Genomic DNA, 6629 nt, shown 5'->3' with positions numbered 1-6629 from the left:
CAGATGAATTCTAGTAAGATACAATTTTGACACTGTAATAGCATTAAGGAATTGTCAAACTGTCCCTATGAGGGAACAAGTAGACTCAAACTGGAAAAGGAAAAAGAATCAGGAATTTTTGTCATGTTGTCCCGTCCAAGGACTCAAATCTGGTCCTCCACCCTGATGAGCACATAAATTAATCCCACATTACAACAAGTTTTTAAATACTCCGTTTTTTTCCATGATCCTTTTTGTTAGAAATAATATTTTTGTTGCTACTGAGGTACAAAGGAGGTTAGACCATTGATCCTGCTGAGACATATGCCAAGGGGGTTCTACCTGAGCACAAGTGGCTTCTCTTAGCATGTGTCAAGTCGTGACAAACAGCTGGCACAATGGTTTCCTCCCTAAGGAGGTTGTTAGTGGAAGAGATCATAGAGATTGGCCTGGGTGTCTCACTGTCCAGCCCCTCTTTCTTTCACTCTGGAAATACTCAGGTGGACAATTGAGCAGTGGAATCAAACCCTAGTAACTCAGAGCCATGTACAGCTCAATATGCACTGCAATCTTGGTTTTTCTCCTTCCCTACTTCAGTCTGTAACTTGTCCCTTCTTTCTGGGACAGTTTTCTAAATAAGCAACCTGTGCGTACATCCTGGTGTCAGGTCCTGAGAGCAAGTTTGAATCAAGTTATGTCAGGAGACTTGAGATATCATTTAGTTCACCATAGTGTTCATCAGGAATGACAATAATGCCCAAAACAGTGTCTTAGGATTTGCATGCGTTTGGCTGTGATTGTTCTAGTAGTAGCTGGTAACAAACCTGGGAGTAAGGAACAAGTTCTAGAGGGAGTGTTCAGCAGGGAGGTTAAGCCTGTGGGGATGAGCAGGTCTGACAGTCGGCTGGCATGTGCTGCAACACCTGCAAATCATGCTAGTCTTTCAAACTCTGCTTTTCTTGGTTGCTGTCTTGCTCTACTAAATAATTAAAATGCCTTGCCGGCTAATTGGCAAGAGAAGACCCAAGCAGGAGGTGACAAATGAAGGCACTGGAGAGGGCTCCAGAACAGGTAGGCTGTCATCAAGAATGTTGGACGGACAGAAGGAAGATGAAAGGAAGTAGCCAAGTGCATCAACAGGTAACAGCCCAGGTGCCTCCCAGAGCAAAGTCACGACTGATGATAACCATGTGGGATGACAAGAACTATGAAAGTGATACATGACAGAAAAAATACAAGTACCACAAAATGCAAGGAAATGCCAGCAAGAAACCTCTGTTTTCATGGTTTTCAGTCCTCAGAGAGTGACTGATTCTCTTCCTCAATTCCAACTTAGGAAAGCTCCCAGGAGTATGATTTTAAAAGTCTATGCATGCTGCATTCAGGTCAAAAGAGAGGTCGTATCACCTAAAATGGGTCCTTTGAACCAGGCAGGGTCTGTTCTGAGCAAAAGACTACGGCGTTTTAGAGGGAACGAAGAATGATCTCAATATATCTCAAATTTCCTCTCTAATTTTTGTTGTTTTCAACATTTTTGCCACTCTTTAAAATAAGCTTTACTATAATAATGCTCACTAATATGTGCTTTGATGAATCCTGATGAATTTATGCAGTTGTGTAACCTTCACTATGCACAAAACATACAACACACCCATCAGTGCATAAAATGACTTCTTGTGCCATTGTTCATGCCTGAACACTTCTTGTGTTCATTGTTCCCCATCTCATTTTGCATTAACCTTTGGTCTGATATTTTTCACTATAGTTTTGTCTTTTCTAGATTTCCTTGTAACTGTAGTCATAGAAAATCCAAGCATTTTTGTTTGGCATTTCTCAGTTAATGTACTTTGCTTTCTTAGAGATAGTCTTGCTATGCTGCAAGGCTGATCTCGAACTCTTGAACTAATGTGATCCTCTTGCCCCAGTCTCCTGGGCATCTGGATCCAGAGGGGCATACTACTCTGCCTCGCTCGTGTTCACTCACCCTCACCGTGGGCGCCTGTAGCTTCTTCTTTCGTGTGACACTAAGCTTTCATGTGGTTATTCACATCACTATTTTCATCACTCACCACTTAGGAACATTGTCTTCTAGTTGTGAGACCTTTCGGATGATGCTGCTATACATCAAGTACAAGCATTTGTGAAACAAATGTTTTGATTTTCCAGTAGAAATAGCCAGGTATTGTTTGACCATGTAGCAAACGCATGTTAATTGCTGGTGGCTACAACATTTTGCTTTAAGACAGCGATGAATGTGAGTTCCAGTTGTTCCAACTCCTTTCTGACTCTTGGCAAAATGGACTACTCAATTTTATCCTTTTTAGTGGGTGTGTCATGTTCACTCTTTGTAGCTTTAATTTGCATTTCCTTGAATGAATTTTAAACCATATTTTTTCTCAGATATATTGTTTCTCCCCCCACCAAAATAAAAAGTAATGCATATTACTGATTTCTAGAGGTCAGCATAATTGACACTCTTGGTGGGTTGGTTTGCTGAGGATGGCATAACAAATACCACAGACTGGGTATTCCATCAGTAGAAATTTATTTTTGCACAATTCTTGAGCTCCAGGATCAAGGTATCAGCAGGTCTGGTTTCTCCTGAGATCTCTCTCCCTAGCCAGCAGGTGGCTGCCTTCTCACTGTTTCCCCTCAAGTTTTCCTTCTGCCTGTTGTTTTTTTCCTAATCTCCTCTTTTCATAAAGACACAGGTGTCCTTATTGGATTAGTTTCCACCCGATGACCCCTTTTGGATTATATTCTTATCTCTAACCACAGTCTCATTATGAGGTACTAGGGGTTAGGATTTTAATATATGAGTTTTGCCAGGGACACAGTTCAGTGCCTACCAGAGTCAGAGTCCCTCATGCAGAGAGTTGTACAGGAGTGGCCAGTGGTAATGAAGAACCTGGCTGTCAAGGGCTTGTCAGGCTTCTGACTTCCCATTCTCTTTCTACCCAGACCTGGTCAACCTGGCAAAGAAAACCTGGTTGCTCTAACTAAAGCCTTTGCAAGGGATCCCCCTCCCCAGGCCCACCAGATGACCACCAAAAACCCCACGTCATGTAGATCACTCTTCATCTTAGGATTCATAAAGGCTGACAAGGTGAGGAATAAGTATATTTGTGTCCATTGGGTATGGGTTTGGCAGGCTCAGTCTCAACAGTGAGATCGATTTGAGTTGTGAGTCCAGCCTGATCCGTGGGATGGCAGCAGCCTCAGCAATGACTGCGACTCAGCCCCTTCCACAGTTAATGATGCTCTCACAAGAATGTGCCTAAAGGTGATTTCCCAACAATTCAATATTAGCTAATTGCAATTATTAAAATAGTGCTTGCAAAGAAGATATTTAAATTCATAACTAAAAAGCCAAACCCTGAATTAATAAATTAAATTATGAGAGTTCATAGAGTATTGAACATTTAATTTTCATATTCCAGCACAGCATTTTAGAATATTTCAAATTGCGGATGACTCATTTCATAGAACTTGGCAAAAGTGAAATTTGGTGAAATAAAGGAATCAAATTGGGGACAGCTTTTCTGATGTGTTTTTAATATAAATATTTGCTTAGAATGTACTCAAATGAAAGCAAAAATATATTACCTCTGAAGATATAAACTGAAATACTTCTATATTTTAATAAAAATTTTAAAAAGACCCCTAAAAATCAAGAATAGAGAATATTCTTCATTTACCAGCAATATCTATGAGCTGGTATCACAGAAAAGCCAATTGAATATCAATAATTTCAAGTGTATTTACTATACAATGTTATTTTAAAAAGACTTTTGGAAGGGTCATGAAAATAAATAAAGGCTTGACATTTTCGAAAGAAATAGATTTTCTAGAAAGGATAAGTGGTTATAAGAATAGAAAAAGAATGAAGTTAAACTGATGTAAATACATGATCAAATTTATTAATCCAATTTAATCATTTAAGAAATATTCAACTTGTCTTAATGTTTAAGAGTTACATAAACAAATTATTTGCATGACTTTTGTTTTGAGATAAATTTATCTGAAAATACAGTAAAATTGTTTTCCATGTAAAAATTAAATTTTTATTAAAATATGTTTCATACTTGTTCTACTGTCAATTTAGTGATCAGTTAGATGGCATTTGTAGTGGTTTGAATGTTTGTGTCTTTCCCAAATTCATGTTGAAACTTAATCCCCACTGAAGTGGTATTGAGAGATGGATCCTTTGGGACCATGATTAAGTCATAAAGACTCTGCCCTTGTAAATGGAATTAATGCCCCTATAAAATAGTCGTGAGAGATTTGCCTTCCCCTTCCAACCCTTTCTCCACATGAGGACACAACTCTCATCTCTCCAGGGGACTCAGTAACAAGGCGCCATATTGGAAGCAGAGTGCAAGCTCTCACCAGATAGCAGATCTGTCAGTGCCTTTATCTTGGGCTTTTTCTCCAGAACCTGAGGCAGTTAATATTACTTGCTTGTAAATTACCTGGTCTAAGGTATTTTGTTATAGCAGCAGGAACAGACTAGAAACATCTAAACCATTTGGCTGTCTCTACAACAAAGGGATAAAAATACCATGGTTATTATTTCTTCTGCTCACAAACTCCATCTTTCATATCCACCTTCAGATGGTAAGCAATTCTTTTAAAATGTAAATTAAATGGAGCATCACATGTGTGGATCAGGGGGAGTTTCCTCTTAATCTCACCCCATCCTTGCATTCACTGGTCTCACCCCTGATTCGGAGCAGCATTGCCAGGATTTGGAGTCTACAAGTAAATGCTCTCTGTGAAAATTTAGCTTTGCAAAGTGCATGTTGCAGCCCCAGTATATTAAGTTCCTAGGGCTGCTGCCACACATTAGCACAAACTGTGTGACTGGAAAACCTGGGAGATTAGTTCCTGAACATTTTCGGCTGCTATATCTTCATGATCAAGGGGTTTGCAGGGCCATGCTTCCTTCCAAACCTAAGAGAGGATCCTTCCTGGCCTCCTCCAGCTTGGGTCAGTCCTGGATCTGTAACTTGAGTGGACAAAACACCAAGCTTTACTTTCTTTATCTGCTCTTTCTCCCTGTCTCTATTTGTTCAAATTTTCCTTCTTTCTCTTAGAAAGACAGTCCTTGGATTTAGGACCTACTCTAAATCTAGAACAATTTCATTTTGAAACCCTAAACTAATCATATCTACAAAGATACTTTTCTAAATAAGTTCATATTCTGAAGTTCTTGGGCCACATCAAGTTTGGGAGGATAATATTTTACCCACTAGTTCTAGATGAAAAAGGAAATAACACAATATTTTAGGACCAACTTATTTGAGAAATTGCTTCTTTCTGCTTTTGTTCATGAGGGCACCAGAAAGGTCACTATTAAAATCATGGTGTATATATCTAGTTAATGTGTCTTAATGGAATTATGCCTGCCAGGGCTTGTAATGTAACTTTTTGATGATAGAAGATCTTGTTGGAAACAGATGAATCCACACAGTTGAAGCGGTGCTATCTACATGTGCTCACCACCAAACCCAAACCACAGGGAGACAGGCTCTGAACTCTAATTCATTCCCAGGTTCTCAGTTCCGGGATCTTACTGGAAAACCTTTCTCAGATGAGCCTAGGATGGAGCATTGTTCTGACCCGGTCCAAGTACCCTTCTGGGTTCCCAGCAGGTGTGTGATGTAGTCCTGTCCAGGAGCTGCACTTCTCCCCGCAGGAACTTAGCTGATAAAGCAATTCGTGTGTTTCAACCACACATTGGTCAATGCACGTGTTTCTACCATACATTGGTCAATGCACGTGACCCTGATCAGGACTCCACAGCCACCATGGATCTGCATAATCGATGTCCTCCAGTGCCTTCTCCCCAGATCCCCTCCTCAATGCTCCTGGATTGTGTCTTTATGCTCTCTGGACAGCCTGCTCAGCCTGCTACCCCTGGGCTCTGAGCTCCAAGTGGTCTGGTGGCCACTCCACACAGCACTGTCCTTCACATGATGCTGTCCCGCACAACACCACATTCCACACAAGGGACATCTTCCCACAGAACGTGTGCTCTGCCACCACCCTTCTGTCCTGTCCTGATTAGAATGCCTCCTCGGGCATTTCAGGAGAGCCTGAATTAGATTTCCATGTGGAGAGATCATCTTTATCTGATCAAACAGTGACTTTCCCGGTGGAGTCCACCTCTGCAGAGGCCCTCACCTTCTCCCTCTCCCTCCACCTCCCTCTCAAGTACGTGCAGGTGTCTGTGTGTATATACTGCTTTTAGAATGCAAGTAGAGTGTGCGGTCTTTATTTTTTATGTCGTTCATAGTTTTAAATATTTTTAAGACTAAAGTGAGATCTAAATCTCATCCTGATCTCTCTCAGTGCTTGGCTGCTGTCTGTAAACTTCCCATCACTAACAAACTCCATATTTATTTTAATTTTAATTAAAGAACAAAGTCACTTTAACATTAAGTACCAAATATTCGGAAGATGAGCATGATCATAACTTTTAAAGTTGCAATTCAATACTGAGGAATGGGTGGGCCTGGGGACTCCACCAGAACCCACGGATCCTCCCTCGTGAGCAGTGTGCTCCCTATGTGGCTAATCCATTTGACCTGTGGTTGTTTTCAGGACGGAAAGGGCAGATGTTCCTTGGAGAGAAGTTTCTCATTGAT

This window comes from Sciurus carolinensis, chromosome 5, assembly GCF_902686445.1.
Source record: "Sciurus carolinensis chromosome 5, mSciCar1.2, whole genome shotgun sequence".
Classification (NCBI taxonomy): Eukaryota; Metazoa; Chordata; class Mammalia; order Rodentia; family Sciuridae; genus Sciurus; species Sciurus carolinensis.
This window is presented reverse-complemented; position numbering follows the sequence as displayed.